At 37.6% G+C, this 21,226-nt stretch overlaps 1 long non-coding RNA gene across 1 annotated transcript in view; it reads left to right on the plus strand.

The window, feature by feature from the left end:
* Positions 1 to 2,400: 2,400 nt before the first annotated feature.
* The window catches only part of LOC141540524 (uncharacterized), a 69,166-nt gene continuing 50,340 nt past the window's right edge, over positions 2,401 to 21,226 (plus strand). Inside the window, exon 1 of the long non-coding RNA XR_012481569.1 lies at positions 2,401 to 2,552. This is a non-coding gene — a long non-coding RNA (uncharacterized LOC141540524). The remainder of the gene's footprint in view (positions 2,553 to 21,226) is intronic.

The following is a 21,226-nucleotide window of genomic DNA, read 5'->3' on the forward strand; positions in this document are numbered from 1 at the left end:
AAAAGTCATTCTCTTTCTCCCAGAGCCTCAGTTTTCTCACTGGCAAAAGGAGAAGTTTAAACTCCTGATCTCTGAGCCTCTCTCCAGTCCTTACTCTCTCAGTCTTTATCCAAGTAGGTGATCTTGGTCACAGTCAACCTCAGTTCTCTTGGCCATAAAATGGGGAGGCTTGGTCTAGACACCTAAGCAGAGAACAGTTATCCTCTAGAGTGGAGCAATTTACATCCTGGGAGGAAGGAAGAATTAATTCACTTCCATTTCCCTTTGGATTCCTTTTGCAAGGACAAAAGAAGCCATTTCAGACTTGTATGATGCTCCTGTGAGCTCCCAGAAGACTGTCCTGCTCTTGACGTCGCGCATTTTCCCTGGCTATAGCTCATCCCTGAAGTGTTTTCCCTTCACCTCCACCTCCTTGCTTCCTGGATTCATTCCAGTCTCAGCAAAACCTCACTTCTGCAGGAAGCCTCTGCTGGCTCTTCTAGCTTCTACCTTGCCTCTGAGATCAGCCCCCTTATGCTTTCTATATCTTATTTGAACAGATTTGTCCACATGCTATTTTCTCTCCCGTTAGAATATGAACATCATGAGGGCAGGAATTGTTCTGACCTTTCTTTGTATCTCCTGCCACTCGTGCTTGGGCACATAGAGAGCACTTAAAAATGTTGATTGACTGACAACCCAAACAAATTGACTTAATATAACTCAGTGACTGCCATTCCAATGGCCATATTGATGATGATAGTTTAAATTACCATTAATAACATTAAGTAAAGCTACCTGTGTTCTTCTTTATTGATTGACAGTGAAAAGGAGACATAATAATGAAGTGGCCAAAAATAACTAAATAGCTATATCAGGGGAGAAAAAAAGTTTTCATTCTCTCTCTGTCTCTCTCTGTCTCTCTCTGGCTCTGGCTCTGTCTCTTTCTCTGTCTCTGTCTTTCTGTCTCTCTGTTTCTTTGCCTCTCTCTGTGTCTCTCTGTCTCTGTCTTTCTGTCTCTATCTCTGTCACTCTCTGTGTGTGTCTCTCTCTCTTTTTTTTTTCTACCCCGCCTCCATAATAACCAGTGTTGGTTTCGCATTCTAAATAATTCTCTCTCTTTTCTTCTTCTCTCTGTCTTCCTCTCTCTCTTCTCTCTCCCTCCTTTTCCTTCCCTCTCTCCCTCCCTTCCTCCCTCTTTTTCGTTATTTCCCTAACTCTCTTCTCCCTCTCTCCCTCTCTCCTTCCTTTCCTCTCTTTCCTTATCCTTTCTTCCCCCCTCATCCCTCTCTCTGTATCTCTATGTTTCTCTCTCTCTCTCTGTGTCTGTCTCTCTGTGTGTCTGTCTCTCTGTGTCTGTCTCTGTCTCTCTCTCTGTGTCAGTTTATCTGTCTGTCTGTCTGTCTGTCTCTCTATCTATCTATCTTCTCTCTCTCTTTTTCTCTCTCCTCCCCTCCATAATAACCAGTCTTGGTTTCATATTCTAAACAGCTTTCTCTCTTTTCTTTTTCTCTCTGTCTTCCTCTTTCTTCTCTCTCCCTCTTTCTCTCTCCCTCTCTCCCTCCCTCTCCTTCCCTCCTCTTTTTTCCTTCCTCCCTCTTTTTTCACTCTTTCCCTACCTCCCTCTCCTTCCTTTCCTCTCCTCCCCTCTCCCTCCTTCTCCCCCCCTCTCTCTCAAGTTCCTAAAAAGAGTTTTTGGTATTCCAAGTGATGATTGTAAATCTACCCAGTTAATTTATGAACCAATAAAGTCCTGTCAAGTCTCCTTCTCATCTTCTGGAAAACAGGTCTGCAGAAAAGGGAAGGAGGAAAGGGTAGCTAGTTACTAGGGAAATATATTCTTGTTTCTCTTCTATTCCTCTTAATCTTTTCTTTGGAGCTAGTTTCATTCCACCATGGAATATAGAAATCCCCACCAACACAGACGACGTTCAGGGTGATATGGTCGACATTGTTAGATTGTGGGGCTTTAAGGAAATTAACAATAAATGCATCATTATTGTATCCAAACTGCCATCAGATTAAATTCAAAGCTTGAAATGAAAAGCTGAGACAGTCAGTTCCTTACACACGCAGAGGAGATGAAGACTGTTACAAGGCAATAGCATTTCTTAAGCTTCCCTCCTCCCTTCTCCCTTCAGTAAACACCTTGTAAATTTGTCTGAAATTTTCAAATTTTTCCTTAATTGAGGTTCCTTTCCTGTTCATTTGGGGTTGGGTGTGAAAATATATCAAGTTGCAACAACACAAAAGGCTGCTCTCTCAAGCCACATTTCACAACATTATTTCATCAGATGGTCTTAATTTTCTGCATGACATTATCTTTTCAAGCTGACATAAGACTGGGCTGTGATATTTGCATACTCGAGACGGAACTGTGCAGCTTAACTCTGTTTCTCCTTGTGTGGGGGATTTGGGGTTTTTGCACTTTGAAAAATCAAATGAAGCATCCTTACAAAAAAGATTTCCTCAGCCTTTGAGTGACTTTGTTCCCTTCTTTTAACCAAAGGAACACTTGGAGCTATTTAAAATGCTCCCCTGCTTTCCAAGTCAGCTGTCTGGATGTGTGTGAGGTATGTACATATATCCTTTTCTTTTTTTTTTTTTTTTTTTTTTCCTGATGGTCTCAGAAGTGCAGTCTCATTAGTCAAAGAAACACCGCCACTTGGCTAATATTCACAGGACAGGCAACTTGTTCAGGAAGTCGTCGTCCTCATTGAAAGGAGACAAATTCCAACTCTTGGGGATGCTCCTGATGTACAGATAGCAAGTACCACAATAATGGTTTTGGACAGCCCTAAGATAAGGAATAAGAAATCTCAAGGCTCCAGAGAGTTAAAAAAAAAAAAAAACCTAGCCCATAGTAACACAACTAATAAATAACAGGGTTAGAATTAGAACTCGAGTTTCTTCACTCACAATGAATCTTTTTTGTTTGTTTGTTTCTTTTTGTTTGTTTGTTTTCTGGGGTTCTTTGTGGTCAATAATAATTCTTTCAATAGTCATGAAAATTCTGACTCTTAGGGCCACTTCCATTCAGAATATGTTCTCCAATCTAGACTCCTGTTTGGTGGATTCCATCATTTTGCTTTTATTAATTTTATGGCTGTCATCATCGTTGTTGTTGCTATTTTCCCCTAATTTCTGAAGGGGAATTTCCTAACGGCCTGAAAGCCTTCTATGACAATCTCTGCACTGGTTGGAGGGTGTCATTGATTTCTTAGATTACTTAATGAGGTATAGCTTCCTAAATGATTTTTAATTATTTTATTTATAAATAAAATAATATACATATGAAAAATTTAAAAATATATTTTAATTAAATAATATTTGTAAAAGAAGCCAACAAATATTTCTAAGACTAGTTTGTCTAGTGTGCCTAAGGATATGGACATACAAAATTTTTGTACAATACCTTACATTTTATTCAGCTTTTTGGGAACCATTGCTAATTATAAGAACCTAGAAAGCTATCCTAAGAAATGATGACAAGTCTAGGAAACACTCTGAAGAGCTCTGCGAATAGAGATCATTAACCATAAAAACAAATACAAGTACTAGATATTTAGTTTGGCCCAAAGAAAATCAAAAAGTGTAATTAACACAGAAATTTGCATGGTATAGTAATCACCTATATTAGAGTCATTATTTCTATGATATTGGTCATATACAAAATGACATAATGGAGGTAGATAAAACTCTGGTCTTCCCATGGATTTTTCTATCTCTAGCCTCTGCCTGCTTCATTCTCCATTCAGTTGCCAAAATCATCTTCCTCAAGCACCCATCTGATCATGTCACCCCCTTACTCAATGAATCCATATGGGTCTTTGTTCGCTACAGGGTCCAACATAAGATACGTCATTTGGCATTTAAAGCCCTTCACAACTTGGCCCTCTCCTACTTTTCCAGTTTTCTTATACCTTATTCATCACCACTTCACTCACTCTCTAGTATGTCCTGGCCAACATGTTGGTCCTCGGAAAAGACACTCTCCCAATTCTGGAATGCCTTTTCTTTTCACCCTGCTTCCTTTGAGATTCAGCTCAAACTCTACATTCTATATAAGCAGTTTTCCCTCTTCTACCTAATGTTTCCCCTTTGAAATTATTTTATATTAACACTCTAATTATCCTATATGCACATAGGACTGCGCATATTTTTCTTCCCAATAAAGTTCTCTGATGTCAAAAAGATCAGAGAATATGTCTGTTTTTGTTTGTTTGTTTTAGCTTTATTTGTTATCATCAGAGCTAATAACAATGCCTGGCATGTAGAAAGTATTTAATAAAAGCTTGTGGACAGAATGACAGACAGATCTGAATTCAAATTCTCCCTCAAATATGGCAAGTCACAACCATTTTCAGCCTTTATTTCTGCATCTATGAAATGAGGGTTATTATAATACCTACCTCATGGGGGGTTTATTAGAATCAAAGGAGATAATATGCAAAGTGCTTTGCAGACCTTTATAGGACTCATGTGGAAATCATAGTATGTGTGAATGGATTGGGAAACTGTAACAATGGAATAGAAAGCATCAAATCTGAAGCATGTGTGTCTGTGTTTATGTTTAGGTAACAGTCCATTATCCTTAATACATTTTTATTTAATACTGTTTCCTTTTAGAAATTGAATTGGGCTTGGGGCAAAAATAAAAGATAACCCATAAATAATCCACTTGCCCTATTGGTATCATTGTGATGGTAAGAAAATGGAAGAAAGGTCCCCAAATCCAACAGTTTCTAATCCATTGGACTCCTGTGGCCAATTTACAAGAAGGCATGGATGTGCCACAGAGGATGGGAAAGCATTGAGAGGCCTCTCTGACTTAATCATTGTAGGGAAAAGCCCAATTAGGGAGATCAGATGACATAGTCATCAGAGTGTGAGAGTAGGGTTAAAGAAGCATTGTGTTATCCCTGGGAGGGTCCATAAAGGTTATCTAGTTCAACTTTATAGTTGAGAAACTGAAGTCCAGCGAAACTAGTTGACTTACCCAAAATTATAGCATCAGTAAATGGAAAATCAGGGATTCAAACAATTTCTCTGGCTACAAATCCAATGTTCTTTTCACTGCATCAGTCAACAAATATTTATTACATTCCTACTGTGTACAAGGAACTATGCTAGGTACTAATGTCATAAAGATGAAATATGGCCCAATATTTGTCAGTGAAGACTCTGGGTAAAGTATTTTCCAAACCTCTCGGCTTTCTATAAATGCTAGCTACTAAGTTCAGATTATAATCTGATCAAGTCAAGTCATTAAGCATTTATTAGCTACTTAGAATGAGCCAGGTGCCAGGAAAAGCATTGGGAATATAAATACAAGGAGAAAGAAAAATGGTGCCTCTAATTAAGTAGCTTCATTCTAATGGGGAGACAACACCCCAAAGGATTCTGGGAAGGGTCTGAGGAAGGAAAATGTTTAGTTTGAAGTCATGATGGGGAAGTCTAGACAAGTGCAATCTTGTGGGAAATGAGGAGATGGTTGACCTGATGACCTACTAAATGGAAGTTCTAGAGTATAAGGTGTACTCACAATTTGTCAGCATCCACTCTATAAATTACAGATTTAAGCTGAAATAATTAGAGAAAGGGAGTCTAAATTGCCATAGTCAGCTTTCAGTTGCGATCATCCATTCCAAATGTGGTTTGGGGGTTGAAATGTGGAGGATAAAGTCCAGCAAGGATGAAATATACAACTTAAAGAATAATGAGTTGAGAACACTCTGAGCCTGGGTGGAAGGACTTATTTTTTCTTGGATTCCAGCCTTTTAATTTTATTTTCAATTACTTCTGAAGCTATACTTGGAAGTCCTGCAGGTATGGAGCCACAGACACAATTAGTCTTGTTTCTTCAAGGGGTCCTAGGAGGTTTCAAGGATAAGATTTGTTTGATGAAACACTTACACTAAATAAGAGGCCTCGACATTATGATGGGTGTCCATGGGAAGTCTTCTGGCTCATAGCCTTCCTAACAATAAAATATTATATCCACCTATGGCATCAGTGAGAATCTAATGTTCTCCATAATATAAACCTCCCCTGACCATCTAGCAGTATTAGAGATATGCATGACTCTTAGAAACAATGCTTAGTTTTCCAGGGCTTTTCTGAATCAAGACTTATAAAAGGAATGGAAGGCCAGACCTGGCTACTTCAAGTTTGAGACTGGAACAAAATGTGGTCCATGTATTATATCTCATAGTTCACAAAGTGGTAATAATTTAGCCATAACAAAGGAAAGACATTCACAGCAGTGGAAGGTTATTTAGCAAGAATATAGTATTGCTTCAGTTGGGCCCAGTTTCCCTAACTCTCTGGACCATGGAATTTACTTGTCAGAAACCCAGGGGAGAAACTAAGCAACTTATTGTACCCTGGTTTCTTTGCACTAAGTCCATAAGGAAGTTATATCGGTCCATTTATCCAATTAATTCTTGAGAACAGTTTTAATCTATTTGATGTAAAGCTATGCTACCCTCCAAGGGGTAGGGCCTTAAGAGTAGGTAGGTTCTGGGGTAGCTAGGTGGCGCAGTGGATAGAGCACCAGCCTTGAATTCAGGAGGACCCTAGTTCAAATCTGGTCTCAGACACTTAACACTTCCTGGCTGTGTGACCCTGGGCAAGTCACTTAACCCCAGCCTCAGAAAAAAAAAAAAAAAGAGTAGGTAGACTCCATGCCTACATTACAAGACCCTAGAAAATGTTGAGCTTGTCACAACATAATATGGACTGCAAGGCAAAGGCTATTTCATACTTGTGTTTTATATTCCCAAGTCTGAACCCAATGCTGGCCACATATTGGATCCTTAATCAGTATTTTACACTATTGTTATGGTTGTGTACACATTGACCTTAAGATTTTCTAATAAAACTGAGAGCTTTATTCTTTGGTTTCTGGTCAGAATGAGCAGACTAGAGACATGTTATGGGAAGAATTCCTCACAGAATCATCAGGGGTATAAAAGTATTGTGCAAATCAATGTAGGTAGCTTTGGCAAAGTCTTTATTGGATTTTAAAACTGTAATTCTTTCAAGTACGAGTCAACTGTGGTCCTTACACTATATGAAGTTTGAACCAAGTAGAGATATTTAATCCAGGAAATCCAATTTGGGGAAAAAAATTTGGTATCGAATTGCACAGAATTTTTTCGTGGAAAGTTACACAATGGTTGTTCATGACAGGTGGTCGTCTTGCTGGCAGGATTCTTATTTTAAGATATAATTTGTTGTTGGGTCAAAGGACCATATTTTAAAAACTGTAAGGGACTTCAGAGGCCATCTAGTGTAACTCCATCATTTACAGATGAATAAATTAAGGCTTGGGAATGTTAAGTAATATCCACCTTCAACACACACACATGCACACACACACATGTACACACGCACCCACACGTACACACGCACACATCTTGAAATATTATTCAAAGTCATAATAGACATGACATTACCTCTTTCCTAAGTAAGCCATACTCCTCACTTGTCCTCCCCTCACATAGATAATAGTTGCCAAATCTTGCTATTTCTACCATCAAAACATATCTAGCTTTCTGAACCCTTCTCTCTACTCTCACAATTGCCATCATAGTTGTGACTCTCAACACTTTTCACCTCTCCCAATACATTTTTCATTGATCTCCCTGTCTCAAATCTTTCCCCATTTCTGTTCATCCTTTCTATCACTATCGCCAAAGCAATTTTCCCAAAACACTGATCTGATTAGGTGACTTCTCTTTGCAATTATTGTAATGGCTTCCTATAGATTCTAGGATAAATACAATTGTTTTTTTATTTTATAAAGCCCCATCCAACCAGATGATAACCAACTTTTCTAGCCTTATTGTGCATTGCTTCCTTTACCCCAGTTTATAATCCAGTCCAACTAACCTTCCTCCACAAAGCATTTGCACTGCCTATTCCACATAACTAAAATATACTTTCTACTTCCCTCTTCCTTTAAGGTGCAATACAAATATCATCTTTTATGAAAACTTTCCTATCCCTTTGAAGTTCTAGAGGATTCTCTTCTAAAGACCTTGTATTTAACTATATTATATATAACTACATTATACATTAGATATTTATTCACTATATTTATGCTGCATATATTTACATGTAAACTTATGTCCCCCATTACCTGACACATAGTAAATGCTTAGTAAATAATCCATCTATCCTTGAATATGTAGATTATTTTATTTTTTTACATGTAAGTATATCATCAGTGCCTAGTGACTGACATATGGTAGGTTCTTAAATATATTTATAGATTATTGGCTGACTAACCAGGGTCTTTCAAATGTCTTGATGCTCCTCTGTCATGATACAACTTTAGTAGCTTTTTGCTCCTCCTAAGAGGTATTTGTGATGATATAAGCTGTTCATCCGTGCTGAATCTCCACTTTCCCCACTCCTCATAATGGTCAAAGCATTCTTTTTTTTTCCCCCAGAGGCAATTGGGGTTAAATGACTTGCCCAAGGTCACACAACTAGGCCAAAGTATTCTTATGCAAAGTGTTTATGTGCTTCTGGAAAAAAAATGATTTATTATGGCAGTCTAACATTGAGTCTGAGCTCCATATGAAAGAAGGATGTCTATAGAAAAGACCTCATTTCTAAAATATATAGGACATCCGGTCAAGTTTATAAGAATACAGGCAATTTTCCAATTAATAAATGGTCAAAGGCTATGATCAAACAATTTTCAGACTGTAGCGTGTTGTTGTCTCTCTGGGAGGAGATCTGCTGTATCAACTCAAATCTTTCGGACAGATTCTTCTTCCTGTAGAGAGATGACTTCCCTTCCTGCAGAGAGCAGCCTCAAGTCTCATCCAGACAAAACTCTCTCTTTCCTCCAGAGCTGCCCTCGTTTATCCTCCCAGAGAATGGAAGTGGGATAATGCAAGGGCTTCTGGGAAAAATTATTTCAACCAATGAACTTGCTCCTCCTAAGCATGCAAGCTCTTCCCCAGGAATTCACAAGTAAACTCCCAGTAAAGGCTGGAACTAGAGAATTGTCAAGTACTGACTTAGCACTTAGTAAGAACCTAATATCTCATTATCTCATTAGCACTTAGTAAGAACCTAACATCAGACAAAGAAGTTAAAGTTATTTCTAGTCATATGAAAAAATACTTTAAATCACTATTGAATAGAGAAATGCTAATTAAGATAGCTCTGAGGTACCACTACACACCTCTCAGATTGGCTAAGTTAACTGGGAAAGATAATGATTAATGTTGGAGGGGATGTGGGAAAACTGAGACATTAATGCATTGTGAGTAGAGTTGTGAAATGATCCAGCCATTCTGGAGAGCAATTTGGAACTATTCCCAAAGGGCTATAAAGCTGTGCATATCCTTTGATCCAGCAGTTACTCTACTGGGTCTGTATACCAAAGAGATCATTAAAGGGGGTAAAGGACACACATGCCCTTTTGTAATGGCAAAGAACTGTAATTGAGTTGGGGAATGGCTGATAAGTTATGGTATATTACTGAAGTGGAATATGATTGTTTCTATAGAAGTAATGAGCAGGATGATTTCAGAAAAGTCAGAAAAGACTTAAATGAACTGATGCTGAGTGAGGTGAGCAGAAGCAAAACTACATTGTACATAGTAACAACAAGATTACATGAAGACTAATTGTGGTGGAGTTGACTCCTTTCAACAATGTGGTGATTCAAAGCAATTCCAATAAATTTGGGGTGAAAGTGCCACTCGCATCCAGAGAGAAACTATGGAGAATAAATGTGGATCAAAGCGTATATTTTCATCATTTTCATTGTTGTTTGTTTGTTTTTTTTATTTCTTATGATTACTTTTCCCTTTTGATCAGATTTTCCTTGCATAACATGACAAACATGAAACTATATTTAATAACTATATTTACAATGAATATTTATTATTATTTATTATTAAATAAATATTTACAATTAATAAAATATATTTAAAAGAATTGCACATATTTAATCTAAAACATCACTTGCGATTTTGGAAATTAGAGAGGTGAAAGAATGAAGAAGAAAAATTTGGAGCACAATGTTTGACAGAAATGAATATTGAAAATTTTCTTTACATGTATTTAGTAAAATAAAAATTTTAAAAATTAATGCATCTACCCCCATAAATCATACTGACCTAATCAATAAAGTGTGATTCAGTCATTTCTTTCCTCCTCCCTCCCTCCCTCCCTTCCTTCCTTCCTTCCTTCCTTCCTTCCTTCCTTCCTCCCTCCCTCCCTCCCTCCCTCCCTTCCTTCCTCCCTTCCTCCCTCCCTTCCTCCCTCTCTCCCTTCCTTCCTTCCTTCCTTCCTTCCTTCCTTCCTTCCTTCCTTCCTTCCTTCCTTCCTTCCTTCCTTCCTTCCTTCCTTCCTTCCTTCCTTCCTTTCTTCCTTCCTTCCTTCCTTCCTTTCTTCCTTCCTTCCTCCCTCCCTCCCTCCCTCCCTCCTTCCCTTCCTCCCTCCCTCCCTCCCTCCCTCCCTTCCTTTCTTCCTTCCTTCCTCCCTCCCTCCCTCCCTCCCTCCTTCCCTTCCTCCCTCCCTCCCTCCCTCCCTCCCTTCCTTCCTTCCTTCCTTCCTTCCTTCCTCCCTCCCTCCCTTCCTTCCTTCCTTCCTTCCTTCCTTCCTTCCTTCCTTTCTTCCTTTCTTCCTTCCTTCCTTCCTTTCTTCCTTTCTTCCTTTCTTCCTTCCTTCCTTCCTTCCTTTCTTCCTCCCTTCCTTCCTTCCTTCCTTCCTTCCTTCCTTCCTTCCTTCCTTCCTTCCTTCCTTCCTCCCTTCCTTCCTTCCTTCCTTCCTTCCTCCCTTCCTTCCTTCCTTCCTTTTTGCTTGCCATATAAACAGTGCCAAGTGCTGAATGTATTTTTCATTGGTTGATATCTCCCACATTGGGATTGCACCTACATTTTGATATTCTGTCATCTACCTAGTCCAGGAGAAAGTAGGTTATCCCCACTTAAGTAACATTTTCCAACTTTAGCATGCAGCTGATTCCCCCAGAAAAAAACCTAGCACCAATCTAATGAACTTCATAGGCTCAGTAGGGTTTGCTGAGTAGAGTAATATATCATTCAGCAATATCACAGCCTCTTGGTCAAGCATGTCTCAGGAAACAGAGTTCATGGACCAATGAAAGATAATGGACACATTACACATTCTAAGAACATGACCAGGCTTTAATATTGCAAAAATCAGATTTTAAAAAATACTGCCCTCTACTCATCATCTTAACAATAATAATAACAATATACTAACATTTTATGTTTATTCAACTCTTTGTGAAGCCATTTGGGGTTTTCTTGGCAAAGATACCTTCTTTGACTCATTTTACATATGAGGAAAGTGAGGCAAATAAGATTAAATTATCTTGTCCAAGGTCATCCACTAAATGTCTGAGGCCAGATTTGAACACAGAAAGGTGAGTAGGAAGCTGAGTATTCAGGCATTATAACCACTGTGCTACTTGGCTGCCCATACTAACACTTAACACTTTGAACAGTTTGCAAAATGCTTACATAACATGAATGCATCTCAGAGTATTAAAAAAAAAAATCTGTAATCTGGGTACTGTTAGTATTATCATCCCCATTTTGCAGATTAAAAAAGCAAAGTGAGGTTTAGCTGAATGCTAAAGTTAGGAAATGTTGCTTAAGTAGCAACAACCTACTTTCTCTTGGAGAACTGTGGATGACAGAATATCAAAATGTAGATATATTCCCAATGTGAGAGATATCAACCAATGAAAAAGACATTCAACACTTGGTACCATTTATATGGCAAGAAGGAAGGAAGGAAGAGACAGAGGGAGGGAGAGAAAGAAAGAAAGAAGATGGGAAGAAGATAAGAAGGAAGGAAAGAAAGAGGGAAGGAAGGAAGGAAGTGAAGGCTGAATAAATTCCACTAAATGATTCCACCTTAGCTACTATACAATAATATTTTTCACTCTCATAACTTCTCAGCATTGAAAAAATCTTCAGTGTATCTGTAAGTCCATCAGTGATTATAGCCTGAGTTCCCATCTTTTCTGTATTTTGTCTATAATTTCATAAATTATATGAAGAACCTACTCAGCAGCTTAGAAGCTTTCATTTGGTTTTGTGGTACTTATATATATTTTTATCATATTATAGGGATTAGTTCAATCCATGGGTGAATTTTTATTATATGCTCCCCCACCCCAATCTACATCCCCTTGATAAGATATTTTCCAACATAACTTTTGTGGAAGTCCTCATGGGCAATATCCATCAGCCTATTTCTTTTTGTTGGCCTTTAGATTAGTAAGTGTTTTGATTCTTCAGAGTTTTGTTATCATATGATTTTTAGTTGTATACCATTAATAAGTATTTTAAAGGATAGGTTGTGTCAAATTTAGAAAGAACTATATAATTTCTCAAATATAATACAACCTGCAACTAAGTTGATAACTATTGATGTTCAATTTATCACCATCTGTTATATTTTCTAAGCACTCAATATCATTTTGTCTTTACAATATATTGAAATCAATTAATCAAACCAAAAATCAATTGCTTATCATGTATAATGAGAAGAATAGAACTCAAAATAACTCTGAGGTTTCTCATCACATGCAGAAAATCAATGAAAATGACAAAAAAAATAGATTCATCAATATTGAGGGAGAGGAGCTAAAAACAAAAGAAACACTAACAAAGTTGGTACATCCATGAATTGGTCCAATCTTTCTGGAAGCAGTTTGAATTTCTGCTTAAAAAGTGATAAAAAGGTCTGTATCTTTTGACCTAGAGCTTTCTATACAGTATATGCCCCAAGGAAGTCAATGATGAAAGTTGTAAGATCTTTTTTTATGACAAAACACATTTAACATTACTTTTTATTGTGAGAAAGAATGAAGAATAAAACAAAAAGAATGAGTCTTGAAAAAAGAGACTAAATAAACCATGGAACAAGAATGTAATGGAATTTTTTTTCCCTGAGGCAATTGGGGTAAGTGACTTGCCCAAGATCACACAGCTAGGAAGTGTTAAGTGTCTGAGATCAGATTTGAACTTAGGTCCTCCTGATTTCAGGGCTGATGCTCTATCTACTTTACCACCTAGCTGCTCCTGAATGTTACTATTATGTGTGAAGTGAGGGATATGAAAAATGCAGAAAACTATGAAAATGCTCATATAACTGATTCAGAGTGAAGTGAACAGAACCAGGAAAGCAATGTCCAAAAGTTGTACCAGTGCAAAAAAAAAAAAAAAAAAAAAAAGTTATAGCAAAAACTACCTATGAACTGAAAAAACTTGACCTTGAGGAAGAGATGAAAATATGTTGCTCCCTCCTTTCTTTGTAGAGGACAATAGATGGGGAGGAAATATTTCATATTTTATCAGACTTGGTTGGTGTATTGTTAATTTATTGCACTGCTTTTTTTCCTCTTTCCTATTTTATTCTGTATTTTAAAGGATGACTTGTTGGGAAGAAAAGAGAGGATCCATTTGGAAATGAATATATTTAGAAAGTATCAACACATTTAAAAAATAATGCCAAAACAAAATTTTTATCTATAAACAACAAAGGAAAAATAATGAAAAGTAGAGAGGAGAGGAAAGAAGAAAAAAGAGAAGAGAAGAAAGGAAAAGAGGGGGCACTGGAGAAGAGAAGAGAGGAGAAGAAAGTCCAGGACAGGAGAGGAGAGGAGAAGAGAATAGAGGAGAGGGGAGGAGAGGAGAGGAGGAGGGAGGAGAAGAGAGAAGGAAGGGAGGGGAAAGGAGGGAAGAAAGGGGAGGGAAGGGGAGAAGAGGAGAAAGAAGGAAAAAAAAAGAGAAAAGAGGATGGGAGGGAAGGGGAGGGAAGGAGAGAGGATAGGAGAAAGGAGGATAAAAGAGGGGAGGGAAGGAGAGGGGAAAGAAGGGGAGAAAATGGGAGGAGAGGATGGGGGAAAAGAGGGAAGGAGAGGAAAGGGGGAAGAGAGGAGAGGAGGGGAGATCAATTTGACTATGTTTTCAAAATTCATGTCACCTCCGTTTTGGGTTTGTTTCATATATACTTGATCTGGTCCAGCTGCCCTCTCTAACAACATTTTCTGTAATGCCATTTCCACTTCCTCCTTTAGTACATTGGGTTCCAAAGTGTTGGTGAACAAATATGATGGTTCCATTTTCATAGAAAATGAAATAAGTCACTGTAAAAATACTGGCAGATTTGTTCCATTTTTTGTCTATTTGTTGTTCTCCTCAGTTCACCTATAAATGCTTTTAGGCTGATCTAACTTAGTTAGGCCTTGTGCCAAGGTTTTTGAAGACCCATTTCCCTCTCTGTCCTCTTTGCTCTTTTATGAGGTGATATTGTTTATAAAATGTCTCTATCCTCCTCCATAATCTTCTGCGAATGAATTTCTATCCTAAAATGGCATTACATTACATTTGGCTTTGTACCCTGAAGTTCTTCCTAGGATCTCTCTCTTTTCATTCTCAGCAATTGATGGGACAAAAGCTGTTTGGTTCATGATGGCATTTGCACAAACACATGCATGTACAGGTAAAGAAGTACACATATATATGCATGCATGTATGTGTGTGTGGTGATTTGATATCCCATGAAATAATATTTCTGGTTATATTTGGGCACAATAAAACCAACTCTATATACTGCTTTCTTGACTTCTCTGAAGAGGATCTCTGATCCTTCCTCCCAAATATCTGTTATTTCTCCTTCCTTGTGGTTCCATGTATCAACAAAAATGTCCAGCCTGATTTGATTCAGCTCTAGGTTTGGGATCCACTTATTAAACAAGAATCTCATATTTAGACTACCAACAATCAAATGTAAATTTATAGATGGCCTGAAAACTATATATTGCCTAGCTTCCTCCACTTCCCCTCCTACCAATCTGTCACATGGTCACAGGATGGCAAAGGGACAACATAGAAACAAGAGGTAATTTGTGTTTATCATTGTTCTGTGAGAGCCATGGTCAACCCACCAAGTGGCCAAGCCCATTCTGTTAAGAGCTCCTCCAAGGGAAGGTCTTCTTTTTCACCTTTTGTATTCCAGCACTTAACACAGTGTAGGACATGTAGGAGGAATTTAATAAATAATTATTGACTGATTAAATGGTTGCAAAGAAGATCTTTAGAAAAGAAGCTTTCTTTATTTCAGCTGTATTAGAAGACGGTATTAAAAATTCCAAATTGAAGGGCAGTTATGTGGCACAGTGGATAGAGCACCCTTGAAGTCAGGAGGAGCTAAGTTCAAATCTCACTTCAGACATTTAACACTTCCTAGCTGTGTGATCCTGGGCAGTTCACTTAACCCCAATTGTCTCAGGGAAAAAAACCAAAAAAACAAATTTTGCCTTGGACAGCTAGGTGGCAGAATGGAGAAAGCATTGGGCCTGAAATCAGAAGACTCATATTTATGAGTTTGAATCCTGCCTCAGATACTTACTAGCTATATGATCCTGGGCAAATCACTTAACCCTGTTTGCCTCAGTTTCCTTTTATGTGAGCTGGCTAAGGAAAAGGCAAACTATACCAGTGTCTTTTGCAAGAAAATACCTAATGGGACCACAGAGTGTTAGACTTTATTATTAAAAAAAAAAAAAAAAGTTCTTAGTACTTGAAAGAATTATGGGACATCTGATCTCTTCTCTTCAGATATTAGTTAAGCTTACTATGTGTTAGGAGCTGTAGGGACAAAACAAAAGACAAAACCAATACGTGTCCTCCAAGAGCTCATAGTATAACCTAAGGTGGTGAAAGCATGTAAAAATACCGTAGATAGTAAATAAGCTTAGAGGAAAAGCATTCCCACTGAGGGAGACCCCAAAAAGATTTCTTACAGAAAGAAGATTCTGAGACTCGGAGGAAGCCAGGAAAACCAAGATGAGAGAGGAATATAGGAAATTGAAGTTGAGAGAGCTACAGTGCCATTTTAAATGGCCATATTGGAAGCCTTTAAACAACAATCTGTATCCTTATTGCTGGATACAATGAAGCTGGAGCTTGCTTGGCTATGTCCTGAAAACATTTACAATGGCCTGAACTAAGTACAGTCATGCCTTGAGGCAGATGGATGAACCCACCTGACCCCTCCAGCCCTTACAGCATTAAAGCCCCATGATGTGGAGCCTGACAACAGTACTTCTGGCATGTGCTAGACTTCTTTCCACTAGAAGCTTGGGCCTAAAATCATTTCTAAATAAGGACTGGGGAGGAGAAGGGGAGGGAAGGGAGGAAGAGAGGGAACCACTCAAGAAAACAAGACCCAGATAACACAGAGGAGGCAGCCTAGCAAAGTGACAAGGAATCAGAGGGAGGGGTGGGAAATATCTGTTTGTGGGGGCTGGGGAGAACGGTAAGAAAAAGAAGGGAAGGAAATTCAGCAAAGATATTTCAGTCAATTTTCTGTCCAAATAAACAATTCCACCGTTAATAAAAAGTGGTTCCTTTTGATGATAGCCAGCCAAAGTGCACATTCTCTGTAGTAAAATAGCTTTTAAAGTAAGTTTAAAGGGTTAGCAGGGCTCAAAAGAAAGTTTAAAACCAGCTGCCTTCTCCTTTTGGCATCCCTAGCCAGTGTCACCAGATCCCCAGAGCTCTTCCTCTCCCTGCTGCAATAAGGAGTCCCTGAAACAGATGAGGACTTTTGTGGGAAGTCATATAAATCAGAACAAAGTCCATCTCCACGCTCAAAGATGGGGTAGGAGATTCTGACCTCTGACAGGATATGTTAATTTCTTCATAGTCCTTGAATTTAGCATCCTAGAGCAGGAAAATAGGAAGATCACACCTTGTCTAAGGTGGTTGTTCAGTAGGTCCAATCGATGTATATTGATTGGAAGGTAGAAAAAGTTGTTTTATTACCAATGAGTAATGACAGATTCTTCAATTATAGACCTCATCTTAGCATGTATATGAAGCTAAATAGGACTTTAGAGAACTGCTGGTACAATGCCCTTGGTTTATAATTCAGGGAATAGGCCCAATGAGGTCAAGTTATTTGCTCAAGGGCCCCCAGATTATAAATGGCCAGGGATAGATTAGATTAGAACTCAGGTCTGCTCTCCCAATTTGGTGCCTTTCTATTAGATCACCCCTTTCATGTACATGTTATGTGGACCTGGGATGGACAGGCAAGGATGGGATGGGATGGAATCTAGATAACTGGATGGAGTGCCTTCAACTCTTTAGAATATTAAGATATTATCTTCCACATTAGCTGGTAAGTATCTGTGTCCCAAACCTATTTGAATTCTTAAAACCTTTGTTGTTTTTTTTTGTTGTTGTTTTTGTTTTTTTATTTATATTTTTTCATAGTATATATGCATGAGTAATTTTTTTTATAATATTATCCCTTGTATTCATTTTTTCCAAATTATCCCCTCCCTCCCTCTACTTCCTCCCCTAGATGACAGGCAATCCCATACATTTTATATGTGTTACAGTATAACTTAGATACAATATATGTGTGTAAATCCCATTTTCTTGTTGCACGTTAAGTATTAGATTCCGAAGGTATAAGTAACCTGGGTAGATAGACAGTAGTGCTAACAGTTTACATGCAATTCCCAGTGTTCCTTCTCTGGGTGTAGTTATTTCTGTCCATCATTGATAAACCTTTGTTGTTGTGCAGTCATTTGAGCTGTCTCTGATTCTGTGACACCATTTTTAGGGGGTTTCTTGGCAAAGATATTAGAGTGGCTTACCATTTCCCTTTTTAGCTCATTTTACAGATGAGGAAACTGAGGCAAACAGGATGAAATAACATACAGCAGGAGGATGGATTTGAACTCACAAAGATGAACCTTCCTGATTCCAAGTCCAGTGCTCTATTAACTGTGCCTAAAAACCTAATACAAGGCAAGTAGCAGATAATTAATGTTTGTTGATTGTCCATGCAAACCCTGTGGCAATCCTGGGTATCTATACTTCCACAAACCTTCAGTTTGCTCTCACTATGGGAAGGAAGAGTTTTCCTAAAAGAAAAAAGGTGAACTGGTCATGGAGGGGAAAAAAGGAGACAGAGGCTCTCCTTTCTTAGCTATTCTCAGATATGAATGATGTAGGTCACAAAAAAATATCACTCTTATTTTTATGAGCTGCAATATTGGGATTGTATCCATTTCAGAGCTCATTAAGCTTTGATAACCAAGGTGGTTAATGACATGCCGTGGATCTTTTGTGTGTGCACCCATATAGAAGGAGGCCTCCACCATGTGTGTGTTTAACGCAGACACTGCTTTCAGGATGCTAATTCACATGTTAAATATGGAGGGAGAAATTGACTTTTGTTCTTTGAGGACGCAGAGTCTTAGAACTATTGTCTTTGGAGTGCAACGTGACAAACACTTAGTGGCTGAACTTCTGTCTTATCAGGAACACTTATTCTCTCAAACCAGACCTTTAAAAATGCAGAGCTTTTCCTCTTGTTTCCAGAACTGCTTTTCATTGTACAGTTCTCCATTTAGTCTCAATTAGGCATGTCAGAGCAGTTCTGTGACCCTGACATGGAAAATAGTATTGTAAGTAATATAGCTGGGAATTTGGAAAGGATATGCTGTTCCTGGAGAAAGCTTTTTTTTTTTTTTTTTTTTTTTTTTTTAAACCCCTAAACACTGTGATGAAATGTTTTATGCCTGCACTGTCTGCACAAGGAAGATGTGGAATTAAGGAGAGCCGTAAAATATAAAGACTCTAGACCTGCATATGATTATCCATATTAAATTGAAGTAAATTTACTTTATATTGCTCACTGAGAGTTTTTCACTGGCAAAATAAGATTTGTTTGTATTCTCTTCTCTCTCTCTCTCTCTCTCTCTCTCTCTCTCTCTCTCTCTCTCTCTCTCTCTCTCTCTCTCTCTCTCTCTCTCTCTCTCTCTCTCTCTCTCTCTCTCTCTCCCCAAATGCAAGCCAGTGAAAGCTTGGGGTCAAAATTGGAGATTTTCTGTTGTCTTCCCCCATTTTTTATGTTTGGGGTTCAGCTTTCTCAGGAGTAAGAGATCTCACATGATTTTTGCAAGGACAGCAAAGTTAATTCTCTTTGTGACCCAAAGCCAGGAGAAGATGTTCCCAAAATGGAAAGATATTGAGTTCAAGAAAAGACCTATCTCTATTATCTCAGATTCCAGATGTTTAGCCTATTTCCCATTTGCATCCGTGACTTGGTTAAAGGTACAGATCCACATCAATTCAATAAGCATTTACTAAGTAATGTACTATGTGCAAGGTACTGTGTAAATGCTATCAATATGAGGATTTAAAAAAAGAACAAATAATAGTTCTTGTTCTCAAGAAGCTTACATTCTTCTTGAGGGATTTACATTCTGCTGGGCAGTCTAGACAGCGTGCTTATCCAATTTGCTAATTAGACAGAACTTAGGGAGATAAATAATTCATTTATTAAATGAGAGAGCTGGGATCCAAGAGATCTTGATGCTTACAAGACTTTATCTAATGACTTTATTTAATCAAGCTCAAATCTTGCAATTGTGTTCAAGAAGCAAGCTGAAGAGATGTGATGAATTAACAACTGTTCAAAAAAAATTTTTTTTTGAGACTGTTAGCCAGTAAACATTTATTAAACATCTACTATATGTTAGGCACTATGCAAAGTACTTGAGATACAAAAACAAAAACAAACAAAAAACAAAAACAAAAACAAAAACAACAACAAAAAAAGGCAAAAGCTAGTTCCTGCTCTCAAGAAGTTCACATACTAATATTAGTGGTCTGAAAACTCCAAGTGAATTAACAGCGTGATATAGCAGACAAAAATGTTAATGAGCTACCAAGATTGAATTCATCAAGAGATAATACTCTGAACTAAGATGGCAATCCCTCCATTGTCTCCTGGTAAAATCACATCTGGAGTATTGTTTTCCAATTTCAGCATTACATTTTAGGGAAGATGGTGATTAGTCATAGAGTATCCAGATAAGCATGATAAAGATGGTAGACAGCCTTGCCATATAACTATCAACTTAAGCCACTCAAAATATTGAAAAGACTTGGAAATTTTTGGAGCATAATTAGAAGAAACATCATTACTTTCAGTAAGTATTTAGAAAATTTTCTTTTGGAAGGAGTATTAGATGTGTTCTACTTGACCTTTGAGAATAAAACTTGGAATAATGATTGGCAGTTGCAGGGGAAAAAATTTGTTATTTTTTATGTTGTATGGTATTTTTTATTAATTTTTGTTAAATCTTTTTCAATTATATTTTAATATAATTTTGTTCATATCAGGGATCAAGTTTGACACCTCGACTATACCATATTGCTAAGGAGTGTTTACATATAATAAATACTATAATATCCAGAAAACAAATGACTAGAAATGAAAATTACATATTTTAAGTAATACATATAAATGCGACACATAAATATAATACATATAATACAAATGATACATATAAATAATACAATAAATAATACATATAAGAAGATGTTGTTGGTGGTAGGGATAAGGAAATATTTCACTTAGATGGTGATGGGATTCTATAGGAAAAGTGAGCGTACAGTAAACTCCAAGTAAGTGGGGGAGTAAAATGTATCTAGATAAGAGTGTCATGTGTGAAGTACAGAGGAGAGTTTAGATGGATCACAGTATGCAAGAAGGAATAATTCAGTGAAAGTTCAAATACTCATAGAAATTTTAGTCTTGACATTAAAAATTTCCTAATAACTACAGCCATAGAAAAGTGCTACCTGTGAAGATGGTAGCTTCCCTTTCATTGAAGATCTTTAGACAAAGATTAGCTGGTCATTCCCTAAGTAGGTAGTTGGTGAGAAGCTTGCTTGAATGCAGTTGGATTTTATGGCCACTGGGGTTCGTTTAAACTCTGGAGTTCTGTGACTTTGTTAAACGTATTTATCAGGCATTAAATATTGAGTGTTAGGCACTTCAAAGAATATAAATGAAGTGTAAGACAGTCCCTGACATCAACTTACAATCTTATTTGAAGAGATATAGACGAATGTGAAATAATTAAAGAGTGATACAGGACAATAATATGATTAAGATTCTAAAATGAATGCCATAGACCAATGCTATGAATATTAAGAGAGGAAGAGACAAATAAAGATTAAAATAGTCAAGAACAAGTTCATGAAGTAGATAAGGACATATTTGAAAATTCAAAGATAAATAAGGTCCAAAAAGGTAAATATGGAGGAAGAAAACATCAAAGGTACAAAGAGGAATGAGGGTGTAAAATTAGCACCACAGGAGTAATGGGTTTTTACTGATTAATATTGGAACATGTATTAAC

This window comes from Sminthopsis crassicaudata, chromosome 4 (assembly GCF_048593235.1).
Source record: "Sminthopsis crassicaudata isolate SCR6 chromosome 4, ASM4859323v1, whole genome shotgun sequence".
NCBI classification, from domain to species: domain Eukaryota; kingdom Metazoa; phylum Chordata; class Mammalia; order Dasyuromorphia; family Dasyuridae; genus Sminthopsis; species Sminthopsis crassicaudata.